Genomic DNA, 27,205 nt, shown 5'->3' with positions numbered 1-27,205 from the left:
ACACAGAGTCTTTCTTTGATAGCTCAAAGAATAAAGAAATGTGGTATCTACACATATAATAATGTTATACAGTCATATGAAGAAGGAAACCATGATATTTGTGACAACGTGGAGGAATCTGGAAATCCCTCTAGGTTAAATAAGAACCCAGAGGTTTGGTCTTACCCTTATGTTAAATAAGACTAGCCAGGTACAGAAAGGCAAGTAAGTTACATCATGTCCTTGCTTCTAGTGGGACCTGAAAAGGTATGCCATCAATCTGGACAATGGTTGACATTCTTCTCAGAAATACCTGCTCAGGTGACTCTGGCAGTGGTGGTCCACGCGGTATTTATGTCACCTACTCAAGATGTGAATTTGGCATTCAGTTGTTGCTAATGAATAGTTATGATGTATTTTCTGGACAAAGTTCTAGAGATGCCCACCTGGGCTGGGGGAGGGAGGAAAATCAATCCTGTCAGTTGATGGAAGTGGAGGGGGCCTCCACTGGCCTCTTGCCCTAGGAAGGCTTGGCTTAGGACCTGCTCCTGTTGCCAGTTCTAGAAATGGGTCTGGGATGAGATTGGGGGCTATTACACCACAAATGTGAATGACTGGCTTTACTTTCAGTTCTGAGTTTTCTAATTACTCATAATCTGTCTCTTCTTCCCACAGCTTGTTCTGGTTCCTTTACAGGAGATTCATGTGATTCTGACCTCAGTATATTGTAAGCTCCTTGTGGGTGAGGGACAATGTCATGTCCAACAGCGTGGGTGTCAGCCAGAGTAGACAGGAGGAAGAAACTGCTTGGGGTCCTAACCCAGGTTTGTCATTTTCTGCCTGTGTAATCTTGCCTTGGCTTCCTGTCTTAGAAAATAGTGAAAAGCATAGACTCACAGATAGTGCGAGGGTTTCATAAAATGACTATAAAACAGCATGCTTTGACACATAACTACCTAATAAATGTTTGTTCTATAAATATGCCCACCATGACATGTAGCATCAGTGAACTTTCATCAGAAAGTACTTAATGAGTAAAACCACCATTAGTTAAGCATATTAGGAAAGACCCAGACAAAAAGTAAAGAGAGAAAGAATTAATGAATCAAAAAGTAACTATATACTTGAGAAACCCTAAGAAATTCAAATGAGCTACATATCCCCACTGCCAACCAAACTACACTTGAGCAAACCTATTTCCTCTTCTAAATTGCACTCATTATTTTGTATTCATTTACTCGAAATGGCTCCAAATTATGTAAGCATCAGGAACCACAAAGCCTAGACATATCCCGCCTGGCACCATCTGTTAAAGAATCAACACTTCTTGAATTTGTTCTTTTCTTGAATTTGTTAAATAATTCATTTTTCAAATTTGCACAGAGTGCCTCCATTTTATATGCCTATAAATTTCCCCTTTTTCCCGTTTTTTTGAGCTGGACTCAAGCATCATTTATTGTCCTTTGGTTAAACATGGCAAGATAATGAAGCTTGTGATGAGCCAGAAGAATGTCAAGAAGAGAAGCCAAGGTGCAGCATGGTGACCCCCAATGGAAAGAGATGCAGACAACTACGAAGTAGTCAGGGAGGTAGAGCTGAAGGGAATATGGGGGCAGGGCAGTCCTTCGGGTTTCATTTGTTTCGATGATGAGAAGCTCACCATTAAACTGCATGCTAATCAAATGAGATACACATTCAGGATTCTATTGGAAAGCCCTATTTCATGTGACTTTCCTATTCCATAATTCTAAAAGAAGGAAACAATCATTGCCTAGATTACAAGGCAAACTGGATCTGTCCATTCTCTTGTTGTTGTTGCTTTTTTAGTATCTTTAATAGTTATACAAAGGAATTTCAATGTAACATATTAATTTATGAGTATAATGGCACCCTTTCCATCATTCTGACTCCTCCAATCTCTCCCAAACCCATCCGTTCCCACAAGTTACCTAGTCCATTTTCACATATGTATATTAAGTATTACAATTGTATTTGCCCACCAATTGCTCTTCGTTCATCTGCTATGCTTCTCTTTAGTCCTCAACCCCCTCTGACAAAATACATTTTATCTTCCTAGAATTTATTTTGTTATCAATTGTTCAAAGGAGTTACACTATGACACTCCCTTTCTACATACACTATATTTTGACTGGCTTATATGTATATAGTCCTTTATAAATAGTTATCATTCAGATCTAATTTCTACAGATAAAAGAAAAATCACATGCCCTTTGTCTCTCTGATTCTGACTTACTTCATTTAACATAATCTTTTTTCAGGTCCCAAACCCCCAGCCACTGTGAATAAAGTTTGGAAAGAGAAATTTACAAAGCAAGAAAATACTCAGAAACAGGACAAATGTGGTCTAGAAGTTGAAAGAAGAATTAAATGGTGAATAGACTCCAAAGTACAGTCCCAGGCAATCACTGCCACAGCTGCAATGGGAGACATTTCAGAATCAAACTTTACAGACACCTATGTAGACTCAGAATAGAAAGCACATGTATTATACATTTTAAAAAGCTGACTGAATGGGGCACTGGTGCTCTTGCCTGTAATCCTCGCTACTCACAGGCTGAGATAGGAGGACTGGGGTTGGAAGCCAGCTTGGGCAGAAAGTCTATGACACTCTTATCTCCAACCAACTACTGGAAAACCAGAGGTGGAGCTGCAGCTAATGTGGTAGAGCTCTAGCCTTTTATAAAAATGTTTAGGGATAGCATCCAGGCCTGATATCAAGCCCCAGAACTGGCACACACACACACACACACACACACACACACACACACACACACACACACACACACACACACACACACACACCTGAAAAATGTCACTAATACCTGTTCTCTAATTTCAAAAGTTCATATGTATTTTTACTGAATTCATTTTGCTTGCACTTTATTAAACAATGTAATCGTATAATTTCAACAGAATATCAAAATCTTTGCTACAATAAGGCTGATATAGATGTGTCTAATATTGGCTTTTCTTTGAGTACTCTGATTTACTTGCCAATGGTCTTTAGATTTTGAGTCACGTTGCCAAATTTGGGGAAAATTCTATTAAGTTTCCTTTCATAAATAAATTGTATAAGGTTTATCACATTTCAAGAACTATTAATCATTATTAGTCATTACTAAGGCTTTTTAGAATGTGGTTTCTCATTTGCTATGGTCATGGCTGAGGAACGGGTATTTGAACCCTGTTAGGCAGTGAGAAAAAGGTGTCTGGGACAAAGGCCCACATGATAGGAAAGGAAAAAAGGACACAAATCACCTTTCTTGTTCCTGCTGTGGACAGCAGGTTTCAAGGCTGGTGCATACACCAGAAGCAAGAAGCTGAAGGTTTGCTTCTTTACTTCCACCCTTGTGTTATGGAATAGGAAGAGTCCAACAAGACTGGAATTTACACTTCATTTCCACCCTCCTGTCCCAGGAATGGGAGGGTCCAATTGGAGTGGTTCCCAGAGGACAGAGAGACTAATTGGAAAGGGCTTTCATCCTCCCAAAGGAAGGGAACTAGGGACCAAATAGTTAGTGGGACTAGACACAGGAGCAAGGGGTTCTCCCCTGATTGGGAAGGCCCCTCCCCACTCCAGTGAGTCTGCTAATTCTCTCTTTTTTTTCACTTTCAAGTACATTTAATTCACTTTAAACACTTTATTTCCTTTTTATTCTCTGAAGGACAGAGAAAGAGGAACCAAAGCCCGTAGACCATATCAGGACCATAAAAAAATGTCCCCCTAGATTTTCTATATATGCTACTTTGTTAGCAATCAACCTATTGGGACCATTTTATTAAACTTACTGGTTTTATTTTTACCACCATGTATGCCTTGTATGAACGCCATCCAATAGCAGGGTATGCCACAGGGATTTCCAAGTAAGTGGCAATAAGATTTTATATGCCTAGAAAGAAAATGTGCTTCCCATATTGTAACTGTTCCTGTCTAATCTGTAGGGGAGATAGGTAACAGCTCTCTTTTTCATTATGCAGGCCTATCAGTGTGTGTGTGTGTGTGTGTGTGTGTGTGTGTGTGTGTGTGTGTGTGTGTGTGTGTGTGTGTGTGTGCATATGTCTGTCTGTCTGTCTGTCTGTCTCTCTGTCTGTTTGTCTGTCCTGGGGCTTGAACTCTGGACTTGGTGCTTTGCCACTTATGTTCTAGCTTTTTGTTGGTTTATTAGACATAAGAGTCTAATAAGAGTTTTTTAAATTTTATTTTACTGTATAGAAGGGTTAGTTACCTAAGTAAGGTAATGAGTACATTTATTGTTGAGCATTGTTACCCCTCCTTTGTTTCCCCAGTCTCCTAAGCAGTGATATCTGGCTTGAGTCAGTTACATATATATATATATAAAATACATATTATATATCTAATATAATATATATATAAGGGGGGCTAGAAATCTTGAACTTCAACTTGATGGGCAGTGAAGGAATCAAAGCAGGTTGCATTTGATTAAAGAACAATATATTAAATTTAAATACAAAGAAACCCATTATACTGTTCATAGCAACTAAAAAAAAAACTGTTGATCAGTGACTAATCTTAAATATTCCTGAACTTCTCATTAGACAGTCTGTCAATGGTTTTGCAATTTTTTCTTTTTTATCTATACGTAATGTTATTTTTCAAATCATGTTAGCAGTGAATTTAACTGTTTAAGTGACTATGATTAACTCCTCTGCATTAATTAAATTAAATGATAACAGGGTTTATTTGCTATTTCTATTTGGAATATACATTTCTTTCTGAGTATGTTTGTTTTTCCAGCACAATATAATAAAGCTTTATTATTATTTGCTTTTCAAAAGAAGACTAATTTTACTTTTCTTTATTACTCATATGTGCAACTTACATGAACAGTTCTAAATCTTACTCGGTTCTATCTTTCAGAATTTGAATAAATACATTTAACAATATCCTGAGACATTATCTCTAAATATGTTCAAATCAAATTATATTTTCAATTTCTCACTTTTTGATGAAATATTCCAAGTTATAGTTAAAATGGAGCAGTAGTTTTATGGAGTTCTTGCATAAATTTACACCCTGTTTGTGTTTGTATTTCTGTTAAGTCTTTGAATATAGAGTCCATAAAATGTCCATAAAATGCTACAAGCTTCAACAATATTCTAATTGTCACACTTTTCCTTGTCAATATGTTTCTGGTGCAGGGTGCAATAGAACACAATTATACTTGCATAATGCTTTTTTCAAGTTTACATTGTTCCAAATGCAGAAACTCCTTTTTTATCATTTAAATTATATTCCATTGTATGTAGGTTCATTTTGTTTATACATCCATCCATCACTGCATATTGCATTTTATTTATTCATTCATTTTTTCAGTGATGGAAATTTAGATTGTTTTCTTGGCTGTTTTGAAGAATCCTCCAATTAATACAGGCACATAGACATCACTTAAACATATTTAATTTTGTTTGGATATCTTTGTAAAAACAGAATCACTGATAATTGCTTGCATTATATTGTAGCTCTATCTTTACTGTGAGGAACTTCCATATTGCCTTCCATAATGGATATACTTGTCTATATTACCACCAGCAATGTGCAGAACTTTCCATTTCTTCACATTTGTGCATTTTTTCTCACTTGGCGATTGAAACAGTGAATGTTTCTAGAAATGTTTTGGACACTGACATGACCAACAGTCATGGCCTAACTGTAGATAGAAGTGAAAGCAACTCTACAAATGTGTCTTCTAAGTACAAAGAAAACTTATGTGATTTCAACCTGTGTTGTAGAATCTCTCAATATCTTTACTGTGATCATGGCAGCGTAATAGTAATATATTAACAAAGGTTAATATACACATGCACACCCAGACACACAGATACAGACAGACAGACAGACAGACAGACACACACACACACACACACACACACACACACACACACACACACACACACACAGCCATACAAAATGAGTCCATGCAAAAGTAGGAGCCTAAATAAAATCAGTGGATTGTACTAGTATCAGTCCTCATTTGAATATTGTAATAAAGCTTTTCCAAGTCTTACCATTAGGTTACATGACGTTTCTCTGTACTGTCAGCCATCAGTGGCTCACAAGTATAATCCTAGCTTCTTAGAAGGCTGAGATCTGATGTTCCTGGTTCAAAGTCAACTCAGGCAAGAAAGTCCTTGAGACTCTTATCTCCAATTAACCATCAAAAGCGGAAAAGGTCAGATAATGTGATGTCAGGAAAATGAACCCTTAGATGTGTATTTTAATGTTTTTTTCTTTCATGCATGTGTTTCTAACGCATTTATAAGATTATCTCTTTGTTGCTTTGTATGTCCCTCCCCCACAGTATAACCCCTGCTTTCACTATATTTGATGTCAGTATAACTTGTGGAGGAGATGGGGAAAAACCAGTTGTTTAAGGATACAGGTGGACCTGTTGCAACAATGAGAAGTACAAGTTGTCATGTCCAAAACGAGCTTTACAACGTCGGTGCGGGGGGGTGGGGGAAGGGGGGGGAAGAAGAAGGATTGGGATTGGGGGGGAGGGGGGAGGCTGGGAAGGGATGTGAAGGGTAAACAAAGGAGGAGGCTGCAATGCTTGGTAAGAAATGTACGCATTATCCTGCCCATGTAATTGTAACTCCTCTGTACAGTATGTTCACAAATAAAATACAATTAAATTTTTAAAAAAAGCCAGAAGGGGAAATGGGGTTCATGTAGTATAGTACTGTACTTAAGCAAAAGAGATAGGGCTCAGCACTCAGGCTCTGATTTTATTTCCCTTTCAGAGCATGTTAAAAATTGGAAGCTGCTTGAATGCATTCCTTGCACTCTGATCTGAGGCTGTCACCATCTGATCTTGTGTCCTTACCACACCTGATTGAGTTCCCTCCCTTTGCTCACTCTCTACTGAGACACCCTCTCCTTCATTACTCATGGATCCATGCATCTGCACCGCAGGACAGACATGTTACTAGTATGTAATGTCTGCCACATACCAGGTATTGTGCTGCATACAGTGTTACAGTTAGAACCCCAGTTAATTCTTGTGGTAAATATTATTAATCCCCTTTTTACATGCGATCCTGTAGTATTTTTATTGAAGCTTATTGTCATGTATGTTAATCTGAAGAGATGAAAATATGCTTGCCCTGATTCAAACTCAGTCATATAACAAATTCTTCTTACTCTAACCAAAAGTAAGATCTTAGGGTTAATATCAACAGTGAAAACACCCCGTGAATTTTATGGTGATTGACACTGAACAACTAGTTACTTATTGTAAACTGAATTCTGTCCCCCTGAAAAGCATAAAACATAGTAACCCAGTCCAAACTCCAGTGTCTATGAACCCCTTATTATTTGCAAATAGAGTCAGTATAATTGCAATAAAATGAATAAAACTAACATGAGACCATACTGGATTTAAATTATACTATAGAGCCAATAATGATGTCCTTGTAGAAGGAAAAATGTGATCTCCAAAACTATAAGAGAGCTGGCTGCTGGTGGCTCATGTCTATAATAATAGATACTCAGGATTACAGTTCAAAACCAGCCTGAGCAGAAAAGCTTGTGAGACTCTTATCTTTAATTAACCACCGAAAACTTGGAAGTGGAGCTGTGGCTCAAGGGATAGTGCACTAGCCTTGAGTAAAAATGGTAAGGGACAGCACTCAGCCTTGTATTCAAGCTCTAGGAATGGTGTATGCACACACACACACACAAAACCTATAAGAGAATGACTTTCTGTTACTTCAGTCACCCAATCTGGTTATTCATTCCTTATGGCATCTCTAGGAAATTCATACCTTCACTGCCAAACAGAAAATGTCTATTTCCCTCTACTCCAGATATTCATCTGACAGGTGACCAATGATTGTTGAGCTGATAACTGATAGCCTCTGTTTGTCTGTGTCTGTCCTCTCACCTCCTTGTATTTCTGACTCTGGCCATACAATAGTACTCATTGGGAAACTGTTGTTTGTGCTAGAGACTGTGAGAGAGGAAATTCTGGAATATTCTAAAATTAATGTGACTGTCCAAGTGGCTTGTTTTAGAAACACAATTATTCCATAGGCGGCTTTGGGATGGATGGAAAGTACTCAGCAAAAATCATTTTTTTTAATTCTTAAGTATTTTATAAATTCCAGATAGGGTTACTTAGAAAATAGACCTAAAAGAAGTCAAAGTCTTGTTGCTTAGTGATGTATGTTGTCTGATTTAGACACTATCCAATACAGTTAGTGTGAACAACAGAAATAAGCACATGACGCCTTCACAGTCCAACACAGTCTGGCTTCCTTGTTCCTAAAGAATGATTGATGGAAAAGATAGACACCAGCTCCTTGTGAGCAATTTCTGGATCAAAATGAGGAGCTGAGAGAAGTGTGCCTAGTTTAATGTTGCAATCAGCCAATTGTTGGCTCTGATACTTCCACCCTTAGGAGAGAGCAAGAGAAAAGGTGGTGAGATGTAAGGGCGGATGGAGGCTGCTGTTGTAATCCTGAGTCTGCACTTGATAGAGAAGAGCAGTAGAGCTGAGAAACCTTTTTCAAGACAGCTTAATTGACAAGTTAGATACAGCATACTGCGTGTCTTGAGGAGAAACAATTCACTTCCCCTCAACCCATTCTATTCTCAGTGTTGCAATTGCATATTCAATTGAGTGTACATATTTTTTAAATCATACTACTCTATAAATGGCACAACATGTTCAAAGTTGCAAGGCTGACTTCTCCATTAGACTCTGTGAACAACAATACTTACGTATTTGATTGATCTCTCTAGTCTCAAACACATTGAATGATTTTTTTCCCTTCATTTAAACCTTTTCTCTCACATGCTAATTATTGGCTTCACTCAAGTGAATCTGCATGGCTTGGAGAAACCAGAATCATAATCAATAAGCATGGTTTGACATCTTGTTTTCTGATGGCTGCTTTGCTTTTTTGATGAGGTCTCTGCCTCAATAGGGATTCATGTATATATTATATTTTTGCAGATCACGGATACGAAATTGCAAACAAGCTAGTGGGAATTACAGGGGGGATGAGAAGTAAATGCTAGAAGCCCTCCATTTAAATCATAAAATAGGATTATGAGAGGAAAAAATACATTTAATAAACAAAAATGATCACATAGGAAAACATGCAATATTGAGCTAATGGCATAGAAATGAAAAAAGGAACTAGAGAACATTCTGGAAAAAAATGAGAAGATTTAAAATACCCAAATACAGATTTATTAATTCAGTAAAACTAGTGCCTCACAGGGATACTGAGAACATGAAAATCAGGAGGGCCAGCCTTGGAGGCACTGGCTACTCTTATGTAGTTCCAGATCCAAATCCTCAAGTTGTGCTGCTATACACCCTTCATTCAACAAATACATTAAGTATATTTCAGTGGAAGACATGCATGTGGATCTGTGGGTTTTGTCTTCCTTCTCTCCCATTTGCCCACTCTCTTGTATCTGGCTGCTCAATAATTGCAAAAAATCTTTCACTAAATTGTCTTCAATCTCTACAATTTCAACAAGGAGATTAGTGATTCCCAGGAAGTTATAAAAATGTTTCCTTCTGATCCTTTGACTCTCTTTAAAAATTATTTTTTATTAAAAATAGGATTGATTGCATAAAAGATTTCAATCATCTTTATAAAGTTTAGCATACATTATTGATGTCAAATAATGGGTTTCACATAGGTTCTCAACAAATCGTTACTGTAGTCCTCATTACTTAAGAAGACTGAGACCTGGAGGATAAAGGTTCAAAGCTAGTTCTGACAGAAAAGTCCATGAGATTCTATCTTTAATTAACTGGCAAAATTCTGGACTGGAGATGTTATTGAAGTGATAGAGTTATAAGCAAGAAAACTGAGTAAATAGAGGATCCTGAGTTCAATCCCCAGTACAGGACAAAAAAAATAAGCGGGTTTTTTCTCTTTTTTTTTTTTTTATCAGTAGTGGAGTTTGAATTCACAGCCTTGTACTTGCTAGGCAAGTACTTTACCACATGAGCCATTCTCCAGACACACTAATATTGGTTTTTTATTACATTTTCCTATATAAATAAAAAGTACATCAATCATAGTCATATAACTCTCCTCTCCTGCTTCTTCCCTCTTTCCCAAATACTCGGTTTCTAATTTCATGTCTGTTTTTTTAAATATAGACACCACATATAATAGAAAACATACAATAATTTTCTTTCTGAATCTAATTTATTACTTAACACAAGGCTCTGCAGCTTCATACAGTTTCCTACAAATGATATTACTGTTCATTGTTTGGTTGTTTTGTGGTTTGAGCTCAGGGCCTTGTGTTTTCTAAGCAGGCACTCAAGTACTTGAGCTATATTGCCAGCCCATTTGTTTTATTTAGTTGTAATAGGGTTTCACTTTTTCTCTTGCCCAACCTGGACCATCGTCCTCCTATTTATGCTTTCTTGCTACATAGCTGGGATAACATGCACATGACTGCACCAAGCTTTTTATTGTTTTAGATTGTCTTATGATCTTTCTTCCCAAGTTGGCCTCAAACTACCTTTCTCGCAATTTCTGCCTTTATAGCTAAGATTACAGGCTTCATTCTTCTTTATAATTAAATATCCAGTAAGTTGTATTGCAAGTCACATTCATTTTTAAAATTTTTTTATTGTAAAGATACTGTACAGAGGGGTTAGAGTTACATGAGTAAGGTAATGCATACATTTCCTATTGAGCATTATTATCCCCTTTTTGTTTTTTCTCAACCATCCCTTCCTTCCCCAACTCCCAACTCCTCCCCACCCCCCAAAGTTGTAAAGTTCATTTTCAGCATAGTGTCTTGTACATCTTATTTTTACAATGGGTCAACCTGTATCATTTTTTCAGCATTTTGTTATTTCCCTTCCCCTCCGCAAGTTAGAAAAATGTGTATGTAAGAAGCATGGAATGGGAATCAAATACAGTGCCAACAGGGATTATACCATGGGGAAAGGACATACAAAAGACACAAAAAATCACATAGTACATTAAAAACAACAGCCACAAAGAAAAAAAACCTCTTGTGCCCCTAGCTTGGGGTTCATTTCACTTAGCATGGTCTTATTTGACCTTTTCTGTTGTCTGGTAAGATTATCCTAGAGGTATACTAGTTATTGCAAATAAGGGAAACCATGGGACCTATGTTTCTTGGGTCTGGCTTACGTCACTTAATATAATTTTTTTAGGTCTTTCCATTTCCTAACAAATGGGGTGGTATCATTCTTTCTGATGCAGGCATAGAATTTGATTATATATATTATATAATATATATTATATGTAATATATATATAAAATCACATTTTCTTGATCCATTCATCTACTGAGGGGCATCTGGGTTAATTCCATATCTTAGCTATAGTGAATAATGCCGCAAATAAAGATAGTTGTGCTGGTAGCTTGTTTGTGATCTTTGGGTAAATGCCCAAAGGTGGGATTTTGGGGTACTAGGGGAACTCTATGTGTAGTTGACCATGTATTTATTGTATGTATTTATGTACTTATCAGCCACTTCTTTTGAGAACCAGCAGCTGAATTCATTTTCCCATTTATTGTTTGCATTATTTGTTGTTTGACTTTCACAGTTTGAGTTCTTTATGTATCTTGGAACCTAATCCTCTGTCAGATTGGCAGAGGTTATCTCCCGTTGTGTAGCCTGTCTATTTACTGTGGCTACTGCAGCCACTGAAATAGCTTTCTAATTTGATGCAATCCTACCCATCAGTTTTTGTTCTTATTTCCTGTATATTGGAGTGACTATTCAAATATTATTGCCTAGGCCTTGACTTGAACTTTTCTTATAGATTCAAAGTTTCTGGCTTTCATGGCAGTCTTTTATTAACTTTCAAATGAGCTTTGTACAGGAAAACTAGGAATCAAGTCTCAGTCTCTCTGCATGTGAATCCAGATTATTTGTAGATTCTCTATCCCATTCCATTGACCTAAAATGCTCTTTTAGTTTAGTTTTGTTTTAACCAGGAAAAGGCAGTTTTTCTTACTGTGACTTTGTAGTATAATTTTGAAATCAACAACTCTAGTATTATACAATTTCTTAACATTTGTTTGGCTACTGGAGGTCTTCTGTGCATTCATGTGAATTTTAGGTTTAGTTTTAAGTTGAGGTTTTCTATTTCTGTGAAGATTACTATTGGAATTTGAGTGGGAATTGGATTGAATATGTAGGTAATTTTTGGTAACATGACTATTTTTGCAAAAATTGTTCTTCTAGTCCATAGATGTGAAGTCTTTGTATCTTCTAGTGTTATCTACAATTTTTATCCAGCGTTTTATAGTTTTCAAAGTAGAAATATTTTACAAAGTTGGTTAGATTTATTCCTAGGTATGTTTTATTGAGCCTGGTATGAAGGGGATTCCCTAATTACTTTCACAACATGCTTTTTATTGATATAGAAAAGCTACCAGTCTTTTATGTTGATTTTGCATCACGCTATATTTCTGAGTGTTTATTTGATCTAGGGACTTTCTGGTAGAATATGTAGGATATTTTGTTGTTTTTGTTTTTGTTTTTGTTTTTTTTAATTTAATTTTATTTTATTTGTGAATATACTGTACAGAGGAGTTACAATTACATGGGCAGGATAATGCGAACATTTCTTACCAAGCATTGCAGCCTCCTCCTTTGTTTACCCTTCACATCCCTTCCCAGCCTCCCCCCTCCCCCCCTGCCCCAATCCTTCTCCTTCCCCCCCCCCCCCCCGCACCGACATTGTAAAGCTCGTTTTGGACATGACAACTTGTACTTCTCATTGTTGCAACAGGTCCACCTGTATCCTTAAACAACTGGTTTTTCCCCATCTCCTCCACAAGTTATACTGACATCAAATATAGTGAAAGCAAGGGTTATACTGTGGGGGAGGGACATACAAAGCAACAAATAGATAATCTTATAAATGTGTTAGAAACACATGCATGAAAGAAAAAAACATTAAAATACACATCTAAGGGTTCATTTTCCTGACATCACATTATCTGACCTTTTCCACTTGACTCATACATATACTAGATATTACAAATGAGGGAAACCATGGGACCTATGTTTCTTTGGGCCTGGCTTACTTCACTTAATATAATTTTTTCCAAGTTTTTCCATTTCCTAACAAATGGGGCAATGTCATTCTTTCTGATGGAGGCATAGAATTCCATTGTGTATATATACCACATTTTCTTGATCCATTCATCTACTGAGGGGCATCGGGGTTGGTTCCATATCTTAGCTATGGTAAATAATGCTGCAATAAACATAGTTGTGCTGGTAGCTTTAGTGTGGTCTTGTTTGTAAACATTTGGGTAAATGTCCAAAAGTGGGATTCCTGGGTCATAGGGGAGTTCTATGTGAAGTCTTTTGAGGAACCTCCATACTGCTTTCCAAAGTGGTTGAACAAGTTTACATTCCCACCAACAATGAAGTAAGGTTCCTTTCTGTCCACATCCCCTCCAGCATCTGTTGTTAGAGTTCTTGATTTTTGCCATTCTAACTGGAGTGAGGTAATATCTCAATGTTGTTTTGATTTGCATTTCTTTTATGGCTAGGGATGTTGAACATTTCTTCATGTGTCTATTGGCCATCCTTCTTTCTTCTTCAGAGAAGTTACTCTTTAAGTCTTTCACCCACTTATTTATTGGGCAGTTGTTTCTTTGAGGATTTGTTGTTGGGTGGTTTAATTTTTTGAGTTCCAAGTATATTTTAGATATGAGACCCTTGTCCGTTGTATGACTAGTAAAGACCTTCTCCCAATCCGTGGGTTTTCTATTGATATTGCTAGCTATGTCATTTGCCCTGCAGAAGCTCTGCAACTTTATGCAATCCCATTTGTCCAACCTTTCTTTGATTTGTTGTGTTTCCAGGTCTCTATTCAGAAAATTTCGGCCTGAGCCAAGGAGACCTAGGGTTTCTCCTATTCCATCCTGTAATGTTTTCAGAGTGTCTGCTTTGAGTTCAAGATCTTTGATCCATTTGGAGATGATTCTGGTGCAGGGTGATATATATGGATCTAGCTTAAGTTTTCTACATGTAGTTAACCAATTTTACCAGCACCATTTACTGAAGAGGTTGTCTTTCTTCCTTTCTATTGTTTTAGCTCCCTTATCGAAGATTAGATGGCTATAGGTATGTAGGTTCATTTCTGGGTTTTCAATTCTATTCCATTGGTCCTGAGGTCTGTTCTTATGCCAATACCAAGCTGTTTTGATTACTATGGCTTTATAATAGAGTTTGAAATTTGATATTCCTCCAGCAGTGTTCTTTCGGTTGAGGAGCGTTTTTGCTATTCGGGGTCTTTTATTGTTCCGTATGAATTTTTGGATTGCCTCTTCTATTTCCTTGAAGAATGAGGGTGGAATTTTGATAGGTATTGAGTTGAATTTGTAGATAGCCTTGGGAAGAATTGCCATTTTCACGATGTTAATCTTTCCAATCCAGGAGCATGGGAGGTTTTGACATTTTTTAAGTTCTGTGTTGATTTCCTTTTTTAAGATTTTAAAGTTTTCATCATAGAAGTCCTTCACTACTTTAGTTAATTCCTAGGTATTTTATTTTTTGTGGGGCTATTACAAATGGAGTTGCTTTCCTAATTTCAGCCACACTTTTCTCATTATTGGCATACAGAAAAGCCATTGATTTTGGGGGGTTAATTTTATAACCTGCTACTTTGCCAAAGTTTTGAATCAGCTTGAGTAATTTGGGAGTGGAGTCTATGGGATTCTGTAAATACAAGATCATGTCATCTGCAAAGAGGGAGAGTTTTATTTCTTCTTTCCCTATTTGGATCCCCTTTATGTCTGCATCTTGTCTTATTGCTGTAGCTAGGCATTCTAATACTAGATTGAAGAGAAGTGGAGAGAGTGGGCATCCTTGTCTTGTTCCTGAGTTAAGAGGAAATGGCTTTAGTTTTTCACCATTGAGTATAATGCTGGCTGTAGGTTTGTCATATACAGCCTTTATTGTATTGAGGAATGTTCCATGGATTCCTAATTTTTCCAAAACCTTCATCATAAAGGGGTGTTGGATCTTGTCAAATGCTTTTTCTGCATCTATTGAGATAACCATGTGGTTCTTATTCTTGCTCCTGTTGATGTGATGAATAATATTAATTGATTTGTGTATATTGAACCAGCTTTGCATCCCTGAAATGAATCCTGTTTGATCATGGTGTATGATTTTTTGGATGAATTGTTGAAGTCGATTGGCCAAAATTTTGTTGAGAAGTTTTGCATCAATGTTCATCAAAGAAATGGGTCTATAGTTCTCTTTCTTTGATGAGTCCCTGCCTGGTTTTGGGATGAGGGTTATGATGGCTTCATAGAATGTGTTTGGTAGTGAGCTTTCTCTTTCAATTTCATTGAAGAGTTGGAGGAGTATTGGTGTGAGCTCTGCTTTGAAGGCCTTGTAAAATTCCGCTGTAAAACCATCTGGTCCTGGACTTTTCTTAGCTGGGAGGTCTCTTATTGCTGTTTCTATTTCAATGCTTGATATGGGCCTGTTAAGCTGGTTTAACTCATCTTGGTTTAGTTTTGGCATGTCAATATTTGCTAGGAAAAGGTCCATTTCTGTAAAGTTCTCAAAATTATTAGCATAAAGTTTTGAGAAGTATTCCCTTATAATGTTCTGAATCTTGGTTGTTTCCATGGTGATGTTTCCATTCTCATCTGTGAGTTTATTAATTTGGGTGTGTTCTCTTCTTTTTCTGGTAAGATTTTCTAAGGGTCTGTCAATTTTGTTAAGTTTTTCAAAGAACCAACTCTTTGTTTTGTTGATTCTTTCTATAGTTATTTTGGATTCTAATTCATTTAATTCTGATTTAATTTTGATTATTTCTTTCCATCTACTGGATTGGGGTTTATCTTGCTGCTCTTTTTCAAGGAGGGTTAGATATGTCATTAAATTGCTAGTTTCAGATCTCTCCAATTTGTTGATGTAGGAGCTCAGAGCTATAAACTTGCCTCTAAGTACTGCCTTTGCTGTGTCCCAGAGGAGCTGGTAATTTGTGTGTTCATTTTTGTTGAATAGCATGAACATTTGAATTTCCTTTCTAATCTCTTCCATGACCCACTCTTGATTCAGCAGTGTGTTGTTCAGCCTCCATGTGATACCGGACTTTCTTTGGTGGCTTTTGGTGTTGAGTTCTAATTTTATTCCCTTGTGGTCAGAGAGAATGCAAGGTATAACTTCAATGTTTCTGAATTTAGACAAGTTTGCTTTGTGGCCTAAAATGTGGTCTATTTTAGAAAACGTTCCATGTGCTTCTGAGAAGAACGTGTATTCTGATGCTGCTGGGTGAAATGTTCTGTAGATGTCTGTTAAGTCTAGTTGATCTATGCAGCTGTTTAGATCTGGGGTTTCTCTGTTGAGTTTTTGCCGAGTTGATCTATCTAGTGGGGAGAGTGGTGTGTTAAAATCCCCAACAATTAATGTCTTTGGATCTATATGGGATTTGAGGGAAAGTAGTGTTTCTTTGATAAATTTGGGTGCTCATTGTTTGGTGAATAGATATTTAGAATTGTAATATCCTCCTGAAGGAGAGATCCTTTAATTAGTATGTAGCGACCTTCTTTATCTCTTCTCACGAATTTTAATTTGAAGTCTATTTTATCTGATATTAGGATTGCACCTCCCGCCTGTTTATGGGGGCCGTTTGCTTGGTAGATTTTGTTCCAGCGTTTAGCATTGAAAATGTGTTTGTTTTTATGGGCAAGATGTGACTCCTGCAGGCAGCAGATAGAAGGGTCTTGTTTTTTAATCCAACTAGACAGTCTATGTCGCTTAATTGGAGAGTTCAGTCCGTTAACGTTAAGAGATAGCAATGAAAGGTATTTGGGAGTTCCTGCCATGTTATCCACCTTCTTGGGGGCTGCGAAGACTGGGTTCTTCCTATGGTTCTTGGATTCTCAGTTTGGGTGCAGTTTCTTGACCTTTGTTGCGGTCTTGTTGGTTTTCTATGTGTAAGACATCTTTAAGAATCTTTTGTAGGGCTGGTTTGGTGGAGATGTATTGTTTCAATTTTTCTTTGCTATGGAAGGTTTTTATTTGGCCTTCAGTTATGAAGGAGAGTTTAGGTGGGTACAGTATTCTTGGTTGATAGTTGTTTGTTTTTAGGGCATGGCATATGTCATTCCAGGATCTTCTTGCTTTGATTGTCTCTGCTGAGAAATCTGAGGTGATTCTAATTGGTTTCCCTTTATAGATGATTAACCTTTTCTCCTTGACAGCTTTAAGGATCTTTTCCTTGGTCTGAGTTGATCCTGTGTGGATTATAATGTGACAGTGGGATGTCCTATTCTGGTCTGGTCTATTTGGGGTTCTAAAAGCTTCTTGTATCTGAATAGGCCTATCTTTTTGTATGTTTGGGAAGTTCTCTGCTAGGATCCTGTTAAACAAATTTCCTAGACCATTAACTTCTGTTTCTAGGTGCTCCTCTACACCCATTATCCTTAGATTAGCCCTTCTGATGGTGTCTTCCAGGTGTTGGATAGACCTATCATATTTCTTGGACTTGTCTTGGATGGTTGTATGTTCTTTCTCTATAATATCTAGGCTGTCTTCAATCCCTGAGATTTGACCTTCTGCATGGTCTAACCTGCTGTCAAGACTCTCTACTTTGTTTTTTATCTCTTTTGCTTCTAATTGGTCAGCTTTGATGGCTTCAAGTTCTTTGTTGAAGCTCTGTTTTAGATCTTGTATGAATTTCTTTACTTCCTTAATTTGGTGTTCAGTGTTTGTTCTCAAATCACTTAGTTGATTGGTTATGGTTTCTTTGGACTCCCATTCCTTCTGTTGGGTTCCATTCAGCATTCCCTTTGTGGTCTCCCTGACTTCCTTCAGCTCTTTGTTAATGGATTCCATGAATGCCATTAGTGATCTTTGTGTATTCTCTACCTGGTCTCTCAATTCCTGAATTACTCTTTGATTGGCTTCCTCCCGTTTGTGGGATTCCTGCAGTTCTCTGTCTTCCCATTCGTGGGCTTCCTGCAGTTCTCTTTGAGTGGTCTCAGCCTGCTCACACCATTCCTCCCTTTCTCTTTGAGTATTCTCAAGTTGTTCACGCAAATCCTGTATCAGCTCTTGAGTAGCTTCCTCACACTTATGATATTCCTGTATAAACTTTTGGGATGCCTCCTCTCTCTCCCTATCGCGCTCATACAGAGTCCTTTGTAAGTTGTCAAACTTCTCATTTATCATGTTTGCCACCAGTGTTTGTAGAGCTATTTGGGAACTCTACTCTGGATTGTTCATTATCTGATCTGACCCCTGATTATCAAGATTGGGAATTGAGATACCCGGATTTGCCATTTTTCTTGTGTTTTTCCGGCTTACTCTGCCCATTTGAGATGAAAATAGCACCAGTTTTGTGCTAGAACACTATCTTAAGGCAACCATCAACCAACGTTTGCATTTATACAGTCAATAGTCTACAGATACAATCTAGTTCAACAGATACATCTATTCAACATCAAACCACTATATGTTAATGGGCTTCAAACCGCAGAGAAGTATTTTGAAAACCAGACATTTTTAGGGTTAGGGAGAGATGTAGGTAAAAAGTAGGAATAGATTGGTGTGGGGAGGCACAGGGAGAGTTAATTATGTCCTAATCTCAAAGCAGGAAATAGGTTGGGTAGGATGCAAGTAGAGAGAGAGAGAAAAAGAAGAAAGGGAAAGGGAAATGAAAAGAGACCAGAAAAAATAGAAACATAAAAATTAATATTATTATGGAGATTAAAAGACCATCTATTTAAAGAGGAATGTGAGTATATTAATAGAAGGGTAGGGACATAGAGGAGAAGTAAAAAACTTAAGAAAATGCTTAAAATATTATATAGGTATAAAGAGGTAGTACTGCTATTAAGGAATTTAAGTCTCAGAGGTTTTGAATTGAGTAATAAATTTGTGGATTAAGTGTGTACACAATGGGGGATAGGGTCTAGTAGTTAACTATGGGTTTATCTGAGGATGTGCAGGACAAGAGTTAAGTCACATAAAGAAGATCAAAAGAGAGGAAAAGGTGAAGAGGATTAGAAAGGGAGAAAAAAGATCAGAAGTTCAGTAGAGCTAGACAAAAAAACAAAAAGATAGTTAAGAAAGAAAGAAAAAGAGAAAGAAGACAAGAAAAGAAAGGAAAATGCACATTCATGTATTCCTAAAATAAAAATTATAAGAGGAAAAATAAGTTACTGGAAAACAATTATTTTTTCAAAAAAGGCAAAAATTAAAGATTAATAAAATTTTTAGAAAAGGAAAAAAAATCATATATATATATATATATATATATATATATATATATATATATATATATATATATATATATAAGGTACCAAAAAAAAAAAAAGAAAGAAAAAAAGAGAAAAAAAAGAAAAGAAAAGAAGAGGAAGAAAAAAAAAGTTCTCTGATTTTTTTTTGATTTTTTTGGGAGGGGTGGGAAGAATCCTGTATCTCCCTTTTGTCTGTAAACAGCCTCTTCTTGGAGTCTCTGGTCAGCTTGAGGTCCTGTGGCTTGATTGGTTTCTTAAGTCAGTTTGTTCGAACAGGCAGAAAAATGCTCTGCTTTACCCAAGATTTTGAGATCCCCCTCCCAGATTAGTTTACTGGGAGGGTGATCTGCTTTGAGAATCACAAAAGAGGGGGATGCAGTGGTGAGGCTAGGTTCTGGGTAGAGTTGAGGCCTTTCAACAATCAGTAGCTTTTTCCTGGGGCTATTTTGTGAAAAAAATTCACAGAGCCCAGCCTGGAGCCATTCTCAGGGTTTCTGTTTTTCAATTGATTGTTGAGGCTGCTAGAGGGAGGGGCAGCCTCTGACTCTGGTTACCCAGTGAAGAAAGCCACTCCAATGGCTGGTGCCTGAGCTGGGTGACTTTTCCCTGGATGGAGCCGAGTCTGGCAGGTCACTTCCCCGCTGTTAAGTTCTTGTGACCTGCTAAATGACTCGTTTTATTCCAAGGCCTGGGTTGGAGCTGGCAGCTCCTCCGAGCTTTGTTGGTATCCAAGATGGAGATCACCGGTGCTGGGGGGGGAGGGGTGGCCTTCCCTCCTCTGCTCCCTGAGAAAGAGTGAGGACGTCGGGCTTCTACTCACGCCGAGTGTTGGATCCTGGGTCGTCTCTGGTCTGCACACTGCAGGATGAAGATGTCCTCTCCTTGTCGGTTCTTGCTGGTGTTGAGTAGAATCCGCTCGCCAGCTGCATCTGGCTCCTTCGTCCCGGACTCTCTGGAATTTGTAGGATATTTTGAACAGAGGCTTATATCATCAGCAAACAGTGACACTTTGACTTCTTTAGTTTCTTAACTATATTTCTTTCTTTTTTTGCTTATTGCTCTAAGAATAAAATTATTATATTGAGTAAAAACGGATAGACACCCTTTATTTATTAAATTTCATATACCATATAAATTTATTTTTAAATAGTTATACGAAAAGGGGCAATTCAACATGTCAGTTTGTGAGTATACTGAATCTTCATCAGTGTCACCCTTCCATCATTCTCCCACATCCAACCTTCCCATCCCCTTGAGAGACTTCCATTTTCACATATGCACATGGAATATTATGACTGCATCTGATCTGCCCACCTTCCTTCCTCTTCCTCTATTTATTTACTCTTTCATCTTGCTCTCATCTCTCCCCCAACATTTCTAGTTTTAGAAATGCTTTCTATGTCTCCAATTTGTTTGGGAGAAACAGAAAGTCTTTTGTTTTATTATTTTTTTCATGCCATTCCTGGGGCTTAAACTTAATGCCTGGGCACTATCCCTGAGCTTGTGGTCAAAACTAGAGCTCTACCACTTGAGCTGCAACTCAACTTCTGTCTTATTTATGATAGCTTTTTGGAGATAAGAGTGTCTTAAACTTCCTTACCTGGGAGAGCTTAGAACCACAATGTAGCCAAGATTATGGGTATGAGCCAGGAGTACCGAGCTGAAGCATGATTCTTATACTCTTAGTTTCTTCAGGGATCTTTATCATGAAGATCTGTTGAATTTCACTGATGGCCTTTAATCCATCTGAGATGGTCATATATTTTTCTACTGATTCTATTTACATGCTCTGTTACATCTATTGATTTCTGTATGTTAAACATTATCTCACTGCTAGATGTGTTAATCCATGGATAAAAATTTTCCTTTTTCAATTCATTATTGTCTTTATTTAAAAAATTATTTGACAATGCTAGAAACAGAAGAGTTTTAGATACATAATTAAGCAAAGACTACATTTTTCTTTCTGATATTGTCATCCCTTCCCTTGTTTTCTCTATATTTTCTTTTTAATGTGTTGTTGGATTCCATTTGAAAGTATTATTGGGGATTTTTGTATCTGTGTTCATCAAGGTAATTGTTCTATAGTTTCCTTTTTCTGCTGTGTATTTACTCATTTTGGGTAATATTGGGGAATCTAGATAATACTGAATCATAGTGTTCCTTTCCTTCCGATTTTATGATGGTTTGCAGAGCTAAGCATTAGTGCTTCTTTAGCAGTCTGGTAAAATTCAGCAGTAAATATCTCTGGTCCTATGCTTTAGATTACTGAGAGACTATTATTGTTTCAAAGTCATTGTTACATACACATATGATTAGGGTATTTCTATTCTATAGGTTCAATTTTGATAGGTTATATGGGTTTAAAAACTTACTCATTTCTTCTAGACTGTCCAATAAAATCATCGGACAATATATATTTTCAAGATATTCTTAAATATATCTTTAGAGATCAGTAGTTTCTGTTGTAACTACATTTATAACTCCAGTTGGAGAAATTTTGACCTTCCCTCTCCTTAAACTAAGTTTTGTAAATCTTGTTTATCTTTTCATGTATGAAGATGTCACAATGAAACCAATACTTTTGTACAACTAATGTATCTTAATAAAAAAAAGTGATTGTTGTGGCATTTTATTTAGCAAAAGAGAAAAAACGTATAGGTATCTATTTGACAATGTCTTTGACTCTCAAATATTAGATAAATCTTTAGCTAATAAAAACCCTTTCCAACATGAAGAGAGTTTGAGAGTAGTAGTAAGAATTTGAAGGGAAACATGACATTCCTGTATGGGCACTTTTTTATTGTTTCACTCTGGTTGCATATAAACATGTTGCATAGGTATAATACTACATTAAATAAAAATGAAAGATGCATCTTACCTCTTAGAAGTAGGATCTGAATAGAGAATATAGCAAAGGTGAAAACTGTTGAGACTCAATCATGAGAACATGGGTATTCCTCAGGCTGTTGTTCTACTTTAATGTGGGTTTTGAAATATTATGTAACAAGAAAATCTCTTTAGCCACTGCCACACCTATAATTCTAGCTATTCAAGAGGCTGAGATCTTGAGGATAGAGGTGGAAAGTTATCTCAGGAGGGTAAGTCTTCAAGCCTCCATCATTAAAAAAAGGAAACAATCAAAGTCAAAAACTGGCTGGGCATGTGGGTCAAGTGGTCAAATGGCAGCAATGAGCAAATATGAAGCCCTGACTTCAAGTCCCAGAACTGAAAAAAAAATCATTTAAGGAAAGAAAGGAAATCTATAAAAATTATTAGTGATTACTTTGATATTTTATTATTTTTGAGACAAGCTATTTTCCTTTTTTGAAAAAATATAGGTTATTTCATAAACAGAAAGTAAGAGAAAATGAAATGCATATTCAAGAAGCAGTTCAAGGTTTCTTTTGATCCACTGTAACTAAGTCCTCTAAAATAGCACATGAATTCATATTGTTATAGTATATGAGCAGAACATTTCCTTCCTGGAAAAGAAATGAGTTTAGTGCCTTAACGCTCATATTTATTCTAAGTGTTTCATTTTTCCATTTAACTTTGGTTAATTTTTCATTGTTATTTGTTTTGTCTTGCATAATGCCTGCTTTATATCCCTATTCACACGGTTAAATTATAGACCATTTTAACTTCGTGCCGCATGTAACATGCAGTTGCACATTATATTAAATTTAAATGGCTCAATAATCATAAATATGTGATGTGAATTATATCATTATTGTTCAATTTGATCAAAAATTCTAATGGATCTTAAGCACTTTGCCACCCAGGAGACCAAAGAACATAAAAAATAACATTGACCATAGGAAGAGGGATAAAGGATCCTGAAAATGGAGAGAGTGCAAACTTTTATGGCTATGTAGTAGCAGAGTGATGAATTGCAGAAGCATTTCATTAAAGGCATTTGACATCTGTTTAGGGAGAATTTTACCTCTGCAGTTAAAATTATGTTGCATGCGGGGGGGGGGGGGGGAGCAAGGGGAGGATTATAGGGTAGGGGCTGTGGGGGGAGGATGGGAAGGGATGGGAAGGGGAAACAAAGGAGGAGGCTACAATGCTTGATAAGAAATGTACTCATTATCTTGCCCATGTAATTGTAACCCCTCTATACAGTATTTTCACAATAAAAAAATCAAAAGGAAATATATCCTAAACAGCTGCTATACGGTAACTAGATAAAAATGTTTCCCATTGGTGTTTAATTTCCCTTCAAGTTTGGAATTCATGGAGGTTGTTCATTTGTGTAAAGGAGAGACACAGGATGAGTTCTAACAATCACCTGCATTTCACTCAGGATTTGTGTTGGATTGTTTTTAAATTGAATGTTATACATATAACTGTTTAAATGTTGATTTAAATATTGATTTGTTCCTTTGGGTCTGCCTTTTATTTTTGTGAGTCGTAGGGGCTGAATTCTGGGCCTGGGCACCGTCCCTCAGTTTTTCAGCTCAAGGCTAGCACTCTACCATTTGAGCCACAGCGCCACTTCCAGCTTTTTTCTGCTTATGTGGTGCTGGGGAGTCAAACCCAGGGCCTCATGCATGCAAGGCCAGCACTCAGCTGAGCCACCTTCCCAACCCCTGCCTTTTTTCTTTTTAACCTTTCTGCCCTTACTTTCCCTTTCTAAAATATAGATCATGTATAAAGGAGCTGATGTAGCTCAACAGCAAAATTCAACTAAAGTGTTTTGTAACATCTGGTTAGCCCAGCTGAGAAGGGAGGGAGAAAAGGGGAAACCATCAGGCAGATGATGAAAAGTAGTAATCACAGTCTCTAGAACATTCTTCCAGAAGCCTTTGACTGGGCATCAGCTACTCACATGTGAAAGATGCCATATATAGAAATAAGAGTACACAAAAGTTAGACAAATGGTCATTGCATGCCTTCCCTCACTCGGTCCTCATATAACTAATAACTAGCTATATGAACCTCATATGAATCAGTGAACTTTCAACTTTCTTCAGATAATGACGTTGTTTATAATATAAGAATAATAATCCCAGAATTCAAGCCCCACGACCAACAAAAAAAAAGAATAATAATATCACTATTGGTAATCCCAAAGGAATTAAAAATGAGTAAGTATGCATGTGGTACTTAGCAACATAGTATGCAATATTTAAACATTTTCATAGCAGTGAATTCATGCTTTCTAAAACTGGAATGCCATCTAAGTACAAACTCAGGAGGCTGAGATCTGAGGACCCTGTTTGATGTAAGCTCAGGTAGAAAAGTTCATGAAACTTCTATCTCCAATTAACCAGCAAAAAGCCAGAAGTAGAGGTGTGGCTCAAGTGGTAGAGTGCCAGCTTAAGCAGAAAAAGTCTATCAAGAGTAGGAAGAAGTAGACATTGTCCAAAAAGAAATGTGTTTATTACCTAACTTATATAATTGCAATCCCTCTGTACATCACCTCTATAATAACTTTTAAAAAAAATAAACACATTTCAATATAAAGAATATGAGACCCTGAGTTCAAGTCCCATTACCTGAATTTTTTTTAAATGACCTCATTGAAAATGACCCTAATGGGATAGACTTTTAATCTCTTGATCAAGACAAAGTACTTGAGGGAAAGGACATAGAATTATTTAGAGAGAGCATATGTCCTTCCATCTTTCTTTCCCTAGGAACTTACTAGAATGATGACAGGTAGTGATGGGTGTGATGAATAAAGTGTGCTGCAGATATTGTGGTCAATCTCATCTTAGTGTAGATATGAGGATGGCCCTGCCTCTAAGTTCCGGCACATGCTGTTGGGAATCACCATTGACCTTAACTCTCTGAGGATATATTGTTTCACATACAATCCAAAGACTGAACAATCTGTCATTTTGTGGCAAATGTTGACACTGTGATGCCAGTCCATTTTTATATGCATACTATGGTGCAATGTCATGATTCCTTCGTGACTTTAATATCTAAAGTCTGGGGGAATTTGTCAGTAAATATCTTCAACATAGAAGCTTTAAATAGCTCCACACACTTTCTTCATAAGACTTATGGAATAGATGTGCGCCACGAGCCCTAACTACACAGAATGGCTCATAATGTCCTTCCCCACTCCCAAGAGGAAAATGCGCAGCCAAGGTAGATTACATGATGGTAAGCTCTATAACAAAACCCATACATCCCAGCTGCTGAGTGGGAATGCCCTCCTTGGGAATTACAGGAAAAATAAAAACAGTGTACAATTATTTATGAGAGTTACCTTCAGAGGGCTATTCGAGCACGCACAGTCCCTCAAAAAGTGTGATCTTATTTCAAAAGAAAGCTTCAACCTGATAAGCTTGTTGGGTGTCGTGAAGCACACCTATCATCCCAGCTACACAGAAGGTGGAGACAGGAGAGTCAGAGTTCTAGGGAAACACAGGCAGAAAGTTAACAAAACTGTCTTAATGAATAAGCCACAGGTGGTGTTGGTTCCACACCTGAAATCCAACTACACAACCAAGATGCTATCCGAGAATTTATTCATCTAGAAATGAGCAACGGTCTGTTTCAATTGGTAGAGCACCTGGCCAGCAAGTATAAGATTTTAATTGCAAACTCCAATATTGCCAAAACAAAAACTGAGAAGCTCTTATTCCTTTTTTGAAAAATTATTAACTATTTACTATGCACTCTTAGATAAGGATTCAAAAGTTAAATAATCTGTCATCTTCAAATGCAGCCAAAGAAGCAAATGGCGGGTGGGGGGGGGGAGGAGGGAGCTGGCCTCTTACACCTTCCTGCATGTTTATTAGGCAAACTTTAATAGTTTGCTTCAGTTTTTGCCTATACTAAGGTCATTATTCCCACCAAACAACTTTCATTACAAGTATTCTGAGATTTCAAGCTGGGAAGTCTGCATAATTAGTAGAAAAATGTTATCAAGAATATTTCTTAAACATTACTAAGGTCAAACATTTTAGTATTAGAGGAATAGGAACACAGAAAGAAAAAGGAAGCAGTAGAAGATCTTAAATTATCGAATTACAATTAATCTTGTCATCTTCCTTCTGGCCTAGATCAATACCATGAGATTTCTTTATACTTGTAGTGAAACTAGAAATCAATAGGGCCAGATTGTCTGAACACAGAAAGATATTTGGAACAAAAGAAAAATATTCATGAGTTTGAATTTCAAGAGAGATAAATAATAGCAGTCTTGGACCCTAAATAAATACATCTTATTAAAAATCATTATTGTAGTTTGATTTTTCACAATATTTTTATTTTCTTCAAGTAGCTGTACAAAGGATTTGCCATTCAGCAAAGCAGAGCATGAATACAATGTATCTTGATCAGTGTCGCCCCTTTCAACATTCTCAAATATTTGTCTGAATTTGTAATCCTGTTTTTGAGATTTGCTCTAGATCTTTTGGAGATACAGTAAGATACATATGGATAAAATTCCATGGTATCCTCAACTCCTATTTGCTGAACCCTTGAACAATTAGTGTCTGGTAGGTGCTCAATAAATCCTTAAATATAAATGGATGAATACATGAACTCAACCAGAACCCAACCAGAATTGCTGAAGGATGCTGGTTGAGTGTTACCTGCTGCAATGCTACAGGTGTATCTTTGCTATTCTTTGCTACTCAGAAAGGCTTCTCAGAGGAAACGCCATGTGAAAGTAAATTAGCTTTGCTGGCAAGGAAGAGGGTGTCACAGGCAGAGACAAGTGCATATGAAGTTGCTGTGGTTTGATGGAATGATGCACAGAGCAGAGTGACTGTGGTTGAAGCTGGGAGTGGAGCAGGTCTGGGCTACAGGAACAGGCTACAGTAACAATTTTGGACTTTAGCCCCTAGGCTTTAGAAACCATCAAAGGGTTTTTACAAATGGAAGTGACATAATTGGGTTCATTTGGAAAAATGTTCTCTCTGCCTATAGGGTAGAAACTGGACCCACAGAGACCATGATGGGAGACAGGAAGTTA

This window comes from Dipodomys merriami, unplaced genomic scaffold (assembly GCF_024711535.1).
Source record: "Dipodomys merriami isolate MVZ:Mamm:240054 unplaced genomic scaffold, mDipMer1.0.p SCAF_5, whole genome shotgun sequence".
In the NCBI taxonomy this organism is placed as follows: domain Eukaryota; kingdom Metazoa; phylum Chordata; class Mammalia; order Rodentia; family Heteromyidae; genus Dipodomys; species Dipodomys merriami.
Note: the sequence above shows the minus strand (reverse complement) of the source record.